This window comes from Macrotis lagotis, chromosome X (assembly GCF_037893015.1).
Source record: "Macrotis lagotis isolate mMagLag1 chromosome X, bilby.v1.9.chrom.fasta, whole genome shotgun sequence".
NCBI classification, from domain to species: Eukaryota; Metazoa; Chordata; class Mammalia; order Peramelemorphia; family Peramelidae; genus Macrotis; species Macrotis lagotis.
In genome coordinates, this window is record NC_133666.1 from 456,870,037 (window position 1) to 456,883,698 (window position 13,662).

At 33.0% G+C, this 13,662-nt stretch overlaps 1 protein-coding gene and 1 non-coding gene across 5 annotated transcripts in view; both read right to left on the bottom strand.

Annotated features, from left to right (window-relative positions):
* The window catches only part of YES1 (YES proto-oncogene 1, Src family tyrosine kinase), a 102,194-nt gene that overhangs the window by 61,770 nt on the left and 26,762 nt on the right, over nt 1-13,662 (bottom strand). The gene's annotated exons all lie outside the window — the stretch shown is intronic.
* Nucleotides 816-923, bottom strand: LOC141503738 (U6 spliceosomal RNA). Its single transcript, XR_012473061.1, has one exon. It is a non-coding gene; the product is annotated as a U6 spliceosomal RNA (small nuclear RNA).

Below are 13,662 nucleotides of genomic sequence, written 5' to 3' on the forward strand. Positions count from 1 at the left end.
TAGGATAGGCAACCTATATTATTGCATTTGGAAAATTTTATACCATTTTCCATGATATCAAATACTCTAACACAAAAATTCTTTTTAAATAATAATGCTATATTGATTCTATCAACAAGCATTTATTAAGGATTTTTATGTGCAATGCTGTTGTACTGGGTTCTGGAAATATAATAGTCAAGTAAAAAAGTTCTTGTCCTCAAATGAGCTAATGTTCTACTGAAAGGATACAAGTTCACTGCTAAGAAAATAAAGTGTAACAAAATAAATATAAGACAATTGAGGGGAATGTTATAATCCAAATGAAGTAATCAAATGGAACAAGTTTCTTGAGAATGTTAGCACTTTAAACCTTTTAGCATCAAAGGAAAGTCGGGTTTCTAAGATTCATTCACTCAATTAACATTATTAAGCATCTACTACATGCTATTTACTATACTGAGCCCTGGGGATTTAAGGAGTTCTAATGGAATCTAATATATCAACTCGACTACTTGGAGTCTTGAGAAGTTACAAGGAGTCAATTAACAATTAAATGCCAAAATGTTGTCAGACAGAGGACCTGAACCCAACTCTTTCTAACTCTTAAGGGAAGATTTCTATGCTCCACTACATAACACGCCTCTTTTCAGAAAACTGATCATCCAAATTATGTATGTGAGAAATAAAGTGAGTTGGTCTTATAATTTTCAACATTTATTTCTGTCAGATTTTGAGTTACGTGTTTTTCTCTTTCCCCAAGATAGCAAGTGATCTGATATAGATACACATTTGATTTGGATACATGTTGTCATATTACAAAAGAACAACAAACAAAAAATATGGAACGCTTCATGAATTTGCATGCCATCCTGGTGCGGGGGGAGGGGTGTTAATCTTCTCTATATCATTGCAATTTTAGGATACATCCTGCCAAAGCAAACACTTGGGTAGATTATTTTATGAAGGACTGATGAACAAGATGACCCAGAATTGCAGGGGGAGAGAAGGTCTAGAAGAGTGGTGTTCTGTATCTTTGGAGGGAGTGCTCACATAGATGAGGATAACATATACATAAATGAATTGAAATAATGCAGCAGAATCATGCAGTCAGGAAGTTAACAGCAGATTACACATACCCTTTTGACTTTTAAACCAACAACATTTATATATTTGTAAATTATTCATCTTAAGTTGGTGAATGTTTGAAAGCTTTGCTATGATTACTTAAATCATTTTGAATTAATGTTTTAAAGATTATTCCCATTTGGAATTCTAATTTTAAAATCATGACAAAGTTGAGAAATATCAAAAGAGAATTCTAATCTATATCCAAAGACTGTATTTTTAAAACATTATTATATAATTAAGATTTGAAGACAGAACAATCCATATTAATGGAAATAATGAAATAATGTTCTGACTCAGAAATAATCATTAGCAAATTAACTATCCATGCCTTAGTTTCCTTATGCATAGCATGGAACAATTAATTACATAATGAAAATGATATACTATGAGTCTTTAAAGCTTTTAAACAAAAATTTAATTTTTAAATAATTACCCTTCTCACCCAAAGATAAAACTAAACCTTTTTTTCAAAGAACTTTTTCCTTGTATTTTCAGAATATAAATAAAGCCATTAGATTCCACAAGGGGAATTAAAATTAAAATAATTATTATTATTAAAATTACAACAGAAAAATTCAGTCCCACTTTAGGCAGCTAGGTAGCACAGAAGATAAAGCACTGTGTCTGAAGTCAGACAGACCGAGTTCAAATCCAGTCGCAGACACTTAATGGCTGTGTGACCCTGACCAAGTGCCTTAAATGCTGTTTGTCTCGATTTCCTCACCTTTAGAATAAGGATAAATAAGCATCTTTCTCACAGAACTGATGTAAAGCGCTTTAGCATAGTAGCTAGCATGGATTAGGTACTATAAAAATGTTTATTCCCTTCTCCTTCCAAATATGGATTAGGAACTAAAACAATCCAATTTTCAGATCCAACATTTAGATAAAAAATTTAATGCAAAATACAAATATTAATTTAAAAATATACTAGACAGGGGCAGCTAGGTGGCACAGTGGATGGAGCATGGGCCCTGAAGTCAGGAGGACCTGAGTTCAAATCTAACCTCAGACACTAATAATTACCTAACTGTGTGACCTTGGGCAAGTCACTTAATTGCCTTGCAAAGACCAAAACAAAACAAAACAAGAGTTATTTTATTCCAAAGGAAAAGAAACTAAAGAAACCAAAAATAAAAAAGATCAAAAGGCATTATTTCTTGTTAACTTCGTATAACTCCTCAGCACCTTTAATAGTAAAGAAGCCTTTTTGTAGCATAAAATATTATCAGCAGATGAGCTAATAAACTGGAACTGGCCATTACTTTGGGTGCAATTACAGTAAAATTTTCAATGAAAGTGAATTAGTTCTCTTATGCTAACAATATAAATACTTCCTTTTGTCATATAAAAGAACTGAATATAATCATGAACAAGTATTTATTAAGAGCTTACATGTAACAAAATTTATATTCCAATTCATAAAAATCAATTAACTTGAAAAAGGAGTCTGAAATTGATGAATAAATCCTAATATTTAGAACGATCATAACAATACTTACATTAAATTATTCAAATATAATCAGTAAATCATTTCTTTATCGTAAGCAGAAAATATTTTTGTTTCCTGGAGAAATGAGGGATTAGAGTTTTAGCTCAATAAGTAGAAACCTTGATCTCAGCCAAGATAATGGTAGTAAGAGGTTGAAAGACAAGAAGGTATAAAGTATATAAAAACTAAAAGCACCATAATTAAATTATCAGTACTATATATTGCTATATATGCACCAAATGGCTTAGCCACTAGGTACACTTAAATATAAAAATTAAGTATATTATAGAATCATCTTAATAGTCATGCAAGATTCAACCTGCCTCCCTCAGGCTTAGACAAAAGAAAAAAAAAAAACAAAAACAATAAATTAAGAAGCTAAAAAAAATTAGAAAAACAAGGTGTAAGAAACCTGTCACAACTTCCAAATAGTCATCTTAAAGAGTACAACAGCTATTTTTCAGGACTGCATGGCATATACACAAAAGCTAGGGCATAAGGAACCTATAAATGTAACAAAGCAGAAAGAAATTCATAAATAAATGCAGAAAGGAATAATGTCTTTTACAGCCCACAATCCAATAAAAAATGTAACCAAATAACAAAGATTTCCAACAAAGAGTCAGACTAGAGTGGTGGATAAAGAACCAACCTCAAGGTCAAGTAAATTTGGGTTAAATTTTGCCATATATATATATATATATATATATATGTATATATATATATATATATATATTCGCTTTGCTACCCTAGGCATAACATATCACTCCTCAGTGACTATAATTTGCAGAGGTGACCAACTACTTCAGTAGAGGAAATTTATTCACAGAGGAGTTCCTCATACCACTGAAATAACAGGTTTAGACCCTATTTCTGTCCTCTATTATAAACAAAGAACTCAGACCACAAATGGAAATAAAACAATATAATCCTAAGGAATGAGGTTCCAAAGAACCACATGAACAAAAAATGATACAACATATTAAAATGTGTGTGTTCAGCTATATAACAATTTTTTTTTGAAAAAAAAATTATTTCTTTTGGTAACTTTGGTAACACCCCCTCCCCCACCCCACATTAGAGAAGGTCAACATTAGACACAGATATAAAAATATATTAAAAAACCATACTAGGTGTACTTCTATTTATCAGTTTTCTCTGGAAGTGGATAGCATCTTCCTCCATAGTCCTTTGTATCTAACTTAAGTATTTATAATACTTTTTGCAAGGCAATGGGGTTAAATGACTTTCCCAAGATCACACAGCTAGTTAACTATTAAATGTCTGAGGCCACATTTGAACTCAGGTCCTCCTGACTCCAGGACTGGTGCTCTATCCACTGCACCAACTAGCTGCACTCTGCTAATTACTCTTCATTATTTCTTCATCATTTCAAGTCTTTCCAAGTTTTTCTTAAATCAACTACATCATCATTTTTGACAGCATAGCAGAATTCCCATACAATCATCTGCTTAGCCATTCCCCAATTGATGGACTATTCCTGTAGTATATTTTTTAAAGTATTCAATGGGATCAGGTGTCAGGTTGAATGTCTAACAAATATGTAGATGGTTTAATGTTAGCCAAAGTACAATGCTTCAACAACAACAAAAAATCTATATAATTTCAGTTACCTAGCAGTTTACAAAAGTAATTAGGTTCTTTCTACATATATATTATTAATAAAATAGAGGAGAAAGGTTCTAATCAAAATGGGTATGAAAAGAATAAAATGCCTGAGTTAAGATTGTAGATTAGAAAAAAATAGCATCAAAATTCATTTGTAGGATCAAAAGATAGAGAATCTCAAAGGAAATAAAACAGATTTATTTAGACAAGTACATTATACTGTAACATAACAATTTTGAGATGGATACTTATCCTAAATCATTAAAAATGAGGAGACAGAAGGAGGTACTTTTGGGAAATATGTCCACGTAATTAAGGAGATTTAAAATTAAAAATATTTTTATATGAACAAAATCAATAATTAGAACAAAAATTAAAAATCAAGAAAATATTCATAACAAACTCATTTGATGAGTATTATTTACAAAATATACAAAGAAAATATACATATACAAAATAGGAGACTGCCATTGAATACCCAAGATTGAAATTATTTCCCCAATAACAAATGGACAAAAAATATTAACTGTTTTCAAATGAAGAAACCTGAACTATTAGGAACCATGTAGAAAAACCACTCTAAATTACTTGAGAAAAAAAATGTTAAAAAAAAACCTTTGAGGCTTCTCATGCTCATCCAATTAGTAAAGAAGAGGGGGGAGAAAGAAAAAAAAAGAAAGTCATAAAGGTCAACAACAAAAGGAGCCTGAAAAGGCAGAGTATATTAAGACTGAAAAAAAAGCTATGGAAAGCAGACTTATAATTAAGGGACAGAAGGATTAATCACCAACTAAAGTAAAAAAGTTTTTATTTCATCTACTTGTCAGCAATGGCCATGGCATCTATCAATTAATCAAACAGAAGAATACATGTGATTCTTCTATCTTTAAAGATTCAAGTCAATTTACATTTTTTGATCATGAATAAATACTTTAATCTTCACTTATATTACTAGGTTCTATATATCTGTGAAAGTATGAGATTTGCTACTTTTATCATAGCAAATCCTTTAAAACCACAAATTTAAACATGGGGCTTATAAATCAAGCCATTACAACAATAAGCTTTAATCAATTACACTTCCTTTTTTTTGGGGGGGTGCTCTTCAAGTCTATTGTCATCAAGCATCTGTGCATACTGGTTCAAAGAAAGGAAGAAAAAAAAAGGTGGGGGGGAGCCCATAAAGGAAAAACTAAGACAAGTCAGTTAAGTAGCCAAAGTTAACAGCTACCTGATTAATTCAAATAAACCTTCTACTGTTTGGTTATAGAAAATCTATTCATTCAAGAGGACGAAGAAACTTAACTGTGCTCCCTTTTTCATTTCCTGGAGACATCATGAGAAGAAGGGTATGGAAAGTAGAAAAGAGATGACAAAACAAAATTAGGCAGAGGTACCTTGTGAACAGTGAGTTACTCAATCTTTGCTAAGAAGTTACTATATTCAATGATATGAATGATTTAGAGGTGCTCATTAATAAGGTAACATATCATGACAACCCTTAAGATATTTTGCAAACCAAAAACACAAGATTCATGAAAGCTTCAGTTAAGTGAATGACAGATCAGTAATACAAAACTCTAAAGAGTCTTTTCCAACTGAAAAAGTTTAATTCAGAATACATCCCTTCTCCCCCTTTTCCTTATTTTTTTTTACCATTGTATACCTTGGCAATCTCCTCTATTCCCAAGGTTTCCAATTTATTCTTCTAAAGTATATTATTCTCAAATCTTTATGGTTTTTGTATTTTCTGTTCATGGCACTGCTATTCTTATCCTCCCTATCACCTAGACTAGAAACTTTTGAATTTTTTTTTTACTTCATGTGATTTTTCCAAAGACCAATCAATCTTAGATGCTGTTGATTCTATCTTTGCAATTTCTCTTGGATCTAAGCCCTTTTCCTCCATGACTACCACTAGTCAGTCAAAAAGTATTTATTAAATGTTTGCTTTATGTATTGTGTTAATGCAAAAACAGTCTCTGCTCTCATTACTTCTACTGCTACTTCTAATATTACTAACTAGCATTCATATAGTTTGAAGTTTGTAAAACACTTTACATGTTAAGTAATCAACCCTGTGAGTTAGATGCTATTATCCCCATTGTGCAAATAAGGAACTTCAGATCAGGGAGGTGAAATGATCTGCCTAGGGTCACATAACTAGCAAGTGTCCAAGAAGGAATTTGAACACACATCTTCCAGATGTCAAGTCCAAGACCCCATTTGTTTTTGTTTTTTTAATTTATTTAAGGGGGGGGGGTGAGTGATTTGCCCAAGGTCACACAGCTAGAAAGTAGCAAGTGTCTAAGGCTGGATTCAAACTCCCATTCTCTTGACTTCAAGGCCAGTGCTCTATCCACTGTACATCTTACAGAGCTCCCCTATATAAATTCTGGTCTTTTCCCCTACTAGTTGCTCATCTTCTCAGGGGATCAGCCCAGTTGAAATTACTCCTAACAGTCCTTCCTTTCCTTCTTTACTTTACTGCATTCCCATTACTATTTAATCCTTTTATTTTCTTACCTTAACAGAATAAACTTCCCCCCCAAATATTTCTGGATCAAGAGTCAGTCTTTCCATGAATTCTTGAACCTTTAGACTAAATCACCCTAAAAATTCTTTCCTTCATCAGAAAGATGGAAACCTTTAATAGACAAGTTCTAGAAGCTTAAAGGGGGAAGGGTATTTTTATATAAAATGGTTTTTGAGCTAAATCTTAAAGAAAGAAAGATTCTAAGAAGCAGAGGTGAGAAAAGGGAAAATTACAAAGGCAATGAAGACAACCAGTGCAAAGGTACGACTGTATGGTCTATGTTCTGAATGAGGAAAAACAAATAGAACAGTACAGTTAAGACTGTAAAATATGGGGTGGAGTTGGGGGTAGGGGAGGGAAGTAGACTGTGAAGAAATGCAAATGTCAAATAAGACCATAAGACCATTTAGTTATCTTGGAGGCAACAGAGACCCCCAGGGATTTCTGTAGCAGGGTAGATTGGAGTTGGGAGAGATTTGAAGAAGGGAGTCCAAGTAGAAAACAGTAACAATAGTTCAGGTGAGAGGTGATGGAAGGCCTGAACCAATATAGTAGTTGTTTGAATAGAGGGAAGATATAATACAAAGATATTAAGTAGAAATGACAAGATTTGTCAATAAGTTAGATATGTGAGGTGAAAAATAAAAGTAAAAATCTGAGGAAAAACACTGAAGAATATAACAAGCTTAAACAGGTTTTTCTAAGTTAGCCTGGGAATATAACCATCATTTAAAATATTGAAATTCTTAAGATCCTTTCCAATAGCAACAAACAACCTACATACAGAGAAAATATTGGAACAAAACTCACTCGTAATTTGGGGCAATGCCTGTGGTTCAATGTTAGAATTTAAAGAAAGCAAACTGCTAAGAAAATTTCCTATAGAAACTGAAAAGAAGCGATCTGGTGTTGTGACAAATATTTAACTATAGACTAAAATGAGGGGGAAACAATGATAAAAATAGTTAAAGCAAGTTACATAACCACAATATTCTATGTAATCACAATGCAAAATTTTGAAAGAGTAATTTTTATCTTAGGTTTAAAAAGTTAAAGATGCTACCAGGTACATAAGATAAAAAGAAAGCTTATTAATGAGACATCACCTAAAAGATATTTAACAGGCTTTTTTTTTAGTTTGTTTTTTGTTTTGGCCACACAGCTAGATAATTATTAAGTGTCTGAGCCTGGATTTGAACTCAGGTACTCCTGACTCCAGGGCCAATGTTCTATCCACTGCACCACCTAGCTGCCCAACAGGCTTTTTTATTAAAAAAAAAATTTGTTATTCGTAACTTGGAAAACATCAAAAAAATGAGCATTTTTATGTAAAAACTAGAATAAAAGAAGATTGTATAAGGAACTCTTTCTAATATGAACAGCTTGCATTTCTTTTCAAAATTATATAATAAATTGTGTTAAGTTTCAAAGAGGTTTTATTTGTCTATATTTGACCAACCTCCTATTTTTTTAAAATGTTAAAATGATCTTACTTCCTCATTTTGGCATTGCTATGAGTAATTCTTCATCAACTCTCCTGGGTCATGGTTGGTCATTACATGGATCACAGTTAACTCCTTTTCTTTATAATGCTGTAGGTTCTACTAATATAAATTGCTCTCATTCTGCTCATTTCATATTAGTTCATGTGAGTCTTGAATCAAACTCTTGTTATTCAAACAGTCTTCTAAAACCCATTGATGATGATGATGATTGTTCTTCATTCTGAAAGACCACCATGATGTCAGGGAGGTGATGCCATGACAAGCAAATGAACTGGATTTAAGTAAGAGCATTGTTGTTACCAGTCTCACTTTTTCCTCCAGAGATGAATGGGTCCAGTGGTCAGATATGAATCAGGATGACTGGATGGGGATGTGAGACAATTAGCATTAAGTGACTTTGTCCAGGGTCACATGCAAGTAAGTGCCCAAAAGTCAGATTTAAACTGAGTAAGATGAATTTTCCTAATTCTAGGCCAGATAACTCTCTTCATTCGGACATCTAATTGTCCCTATTTATTTCTCTATTACATCTTCTCTATTGTAATGTTAAAAAGATGATATTTTGTTTCAGGAAGAAGCTCAATACTATGGAAAGTGTTCAACTCTTCAGTTTGGGATCCTGCTCTGCGATTACCTGTAAAGGCTTCCCAAGATATGAGGCGACAAATTAAACTACTTAATGATCCAGTGTGGATCATTAGCCCAAAATCTTTAAAAAAGATCATGGAACTCACTGAAGAGGCCCTGAAGTATAATGAGGAATAATTCTAAGAGCAGAAGCATTTGGAAGAATTCATAATGTATAGAGAATTCAATTTTCTCTCAGAACCTATGAAGGATAGTCTCTTTGACAGTAGTAAATACCTTTGTAATATATTTGATATTGATAAAGCTTCAATACCAAAAAAAACCATGAATATGAATCCAATTTATTCTCTGTACAAGATAGTTATAGTATTCAAATATAAAATTACTGAAACCCTTAAATCCTATTGGAAATTCTTTACTTAAAACAAGTGTTTAATTCCTAGAAAGTTTATTTCTTAGTTTTAAAACCATATGGAACAACAGATGGTATCAATTTATAAAATATAGTAATCACAATGGCTGAAAAGTCTGTTAACCACCTACAAATAAATTAAGCTACATTCTAAGTGCTAGGAGGAATTCACTATTAAAAGAAAGTTGGCAGTCAAAAGAATTTTAAGAAATTATCTTGTGCAGGTGGCTAGGTGGCGCAATGGATAGAGCACCGCCCTGGATTCAGGAGTACCTGAGTTCAAGGCCTCAGACAATAATTACCTAGTTGTGTGGCCTTGGGCAAGCCACTTAACCCCATTTACCTTGCAAAAAAAAAAAAACTAAAAAAAAAGAAAAAAAAATCTTGTGACATGATAATCATATCCAATAATTTATGTTAAAAACAAATTAAAACAAATTTAGATTTTGTAAAATATTATTTCTTTCTTTCTTTTTTTTTTTTGGCAAGGCAATGGGGTTAAATGGCTTGCCCAAGGCCACACGGCTAGGTTAATTATTAAGTGTCTGAGGTCAGATTTGACTCCAGGGCAGGTGCTCTATCCACTGTGTGACCTAACCACCCCAATAGTATTTCTTAATATAAAGTATATCAGCAGCAGTAGTTACTACAACCATTATTGAAGCTCCCCAAATACAGAATAGGTATATAGCAAACAAGTTTACTGAGAAGTGAAATTCTTTAAAGTGAAGCCATTTCCCCAACACCAAGTACATGAATTTTATTCATGATATCTGCTTATTATTATTATTGCCAAGGGAACAAAGATCAGACTTGCTAAAGCAATTTGCTTGAGTCCTTAACCATTTCTGAGCTACTTACTTGTCCTGTACCACCCTCATAATCATTTTCACTGTTGGGAGAAAGGCATGATGGTGCTATAAATGGGAGTAGAAAACACTGACTAAGGCAAGTACAAAAAGTTTCCACTTACAAAGATTTGCAGTTGCATCTCATCCAGTATAAAAACTATGTCTGACAAAAAAAACCTTAAAGAACTGATAAAATGGGAAACTCAAAATTATTTAAAAGTCTTAAAAAGGAAAGATGACCTTTCTTCCTTCTTTCCAAAATGTATCCCTCTAATTGTAGTTTTAATCACAAATCTTACCTGAGAAACCTTGGTCTCTACCATTATCCCTTCTTTCCTCTAGTTAAGTTTATCTAGGCTTTTCTTCTCTGCTAGATTCGGTCTTTCTTGCAGGAAAAAACAACCAGTCACCCTTTACCTGACCTTCCTATTTCTACTGATTATGATCCAATGACTCCTCACTTATGGCTGTTAAACTACTTCAATGAGTCCTTTCCCTTCCACTTCTGCCTTAAATAACCCTTTTCCTTCTTTTAAACCACAATCTGGTTTTTCTATAAGACTTTTTCTAGGGTCACTGACTTTTTTTTCTTGCCAAAATCCCCCAAAATCTTTTTAGTTCTTTCTTTAAACTCTATCCTTTTAAATTATGAACTGTAAGTCCTGATAATCCATTACAATTTTTCTTAATATCATGTGCAAAAAAACAACAAGGTGTTCAGTACCACTGAATCACAGAGCACATGAAGTATTAGAAGACTGGAATAAGGAGTTGCTGTGTTTGGTACAGTCAAATGGACAATTGTGTAGAGAATGGATGGGAATGAGGAGAAATTTGAGACAAACAGATCAACCTGCAGGTTATTTCAACAGTCCAAAGCATGAAATGATGAATACAGGCACAATGTCAGAGGAAAAAAGGGGGCATATCAGAGAAATGTGAAGGTAACCCTAGGTTATGACAACAGATTGACTGTGGGGGATAAGAGGGAGTAAGAAGTCAATAATTTCAATTGGGTTTTGAGCCTGAGTTTTGGGAAGATGATGGTATCCTTGACATTACTAGGGACAGAAGAGAAAAGAGAAAAAAGACAAAAAGAAAAAAGTTTCACTTTTGACATGCTGGATTTAAGATGTTCTATAGGACATCTGATTAGAGATATCTAATAAGTAGTTGGAGATTCAAGACTGGAGGTCAAGAGAAAGGTTGGACTAAGTAGATATCAAGAATTATCTGATTAGAGATGAAGACTGAAATCTTGAGAGCTGATAAGAATATCAAGCAAACAAGGGGGAAAGGAGAAAAGGGTCCTGGAGAGTCTTGGGAGACATTCATAATTAACAGAACAATCTGATGGAACAATACCAAAGGGAATTGAGTAGTCTGATGCACTGAACTTACTATCTTGACAGATTTGACAGAATAAAACTCAGAAGATAGGTTACTCAGTGATAATAATGACGGGGAGGCAGGAATATTCCATCTTTCCTATCATTAATTAACTAATAAATGATGATGATAATAATGTTTCTCCTATATTCTCAATATGCACTTGAATTGGGTTTGATTGAGGGGATGCTGTCCTAAATCACCAGCCTCACTTTCTCCTCCAGATATGCAATCAGGATGACTGGAAATGGGTCCTGGATGAGAAGTGATCAAAGTTAAGTGACCTGTCCCAAGATCACACAGATGCTAAGTGTCAAGTTTCTGAGGGTGGATTCAAACTTCCATCTTCCTGATTCCAAGACCAGTGCTCTGTCCACTGCACCACCTAGCTGCCCTCAACTAATGAATAAACATTAGTTATATGTGTACTATAGGCCAAATATTGTGCTATCAAACCCAGTGATTCTTCAGGGATTACAATAAAAAGACAACTAGTGCTGGAAAGGTAGGCAAGATGTAAAGAATAAGAAAGGATTTAAGAAAGGAAAGAATAAGAAAAGAAAGTTGGTTATTCAGAGACCTGGGGGGGTGGAGAGCTGAGTTAAGGGAACAAAGGAGAGGAGGACACCATCTTTCAGAATCACTGAGGAAGGGGGCCTACACAGTGGGAGTGTAGTCTAATCATTGAGGAAAGATGTCAATTATGTTATCATTGTCCCAGGGGTCTAAAGCAAAGACCTTTTCAAGATAGGAAAGGATTCCAGAAAGGTCAGTGGAAAAGCTGGTCCAGGTTATACATGTCTGAATGCTTTTAATGATGATAATTAATGATAGAATTTATATAAGCACTATGTGCAAAGCACTGTGTTAATCATCAAACATTTATTTATTTGTAATGGGGATAAGATAGAAGCTTTCTCAATAAGATCAGGTTTTGTAAAACAAGGGTGCCCAGTGTCACCAATATTAAATATTCAGTATTCTATTAGAAATCCTAAAAATAAGAAAAAGAAATACAAGGGAGCAGCTAGGTGGTGCAGTGGATAGAGCACTGACCCTGGAGTCAGGAGTCCTGAGTTCAGATCCAATCTCAGACACTTGATACTTACAAGCTGTGTGACCTTGGGTAAAATCACTTAACCCTGTGCCTCACAAAAACAAGAAAAAAACCCAGAAATTATCAGGGTAGGAAATAAAACCATCTAAATGCAGATCTTATGATGATATACTTGGAAAAAATCCCAAAGACTCAACTAAAAAAGTTAGTTGAAACAATAATTTTAGCAAAGTAGCAGGATATAAGTAAATCCACATAAAACATCAGCATTTCCATATATTATAAACAAAATCCTGCAAGAAGAGATAGTAAGAAATACCCCACTTAAAATAACTAGACAGTATAAAATACCTGGGAGTATCTGTCAAAATCAATCCAGGAATAGGAACAAAATTATAAAAAAAAACTTTCTATACAAACAAAATAAGATTAATTAATTGAAGAAATACTAATTGTTCATGGATAGGCAGTCAATATAATAAAAATAATTTTACTTAAACTAATTTATAAAGTCAATGCCATCCCAATTAAAGTACCAAAAAACTTGTTGCAGTGAATTAGAAAAAACAAAATGCATTTGGAAAAACAAAAGGTGAAGAATATATCAAAGTTATTAATAAATACCTAAAACTTTACTATAAGGCAGTAATTATCAAAAACTATCTGGTATTGGCTAAGAAATAGAAAGTTAGATCAGTGGAACAGAGTAGAAATACAATTTGCAGCATTTTTTGAGATAAGAATTCATTATTTGGTAAAAACTGTTGAAAAAACTAAAAACAGTCAAGAAGAAATTGGGCATAGATCTCTATTTTATGTAATTTGACAAAATAAAGTCAAAAGAATACATGACCCAGATATAAAGAGATATCCCAATAAAATTTGAAACATGGAACATAGTTTAAGACATGTGGATAGGTGAACAATTTATGAATAAATGAGATATAAAACTGAGAGTTGTAAAATGGATCTTTTTGATTACATTAAATTAAAAGGGTAGGTTGTACAAATAAAACAAATGTAGCCAAGATTATCAGAAGGAAAGCAGAAAATTTGGGGAAAATATTTATGAACAGTTTCTCAGATAAAGATC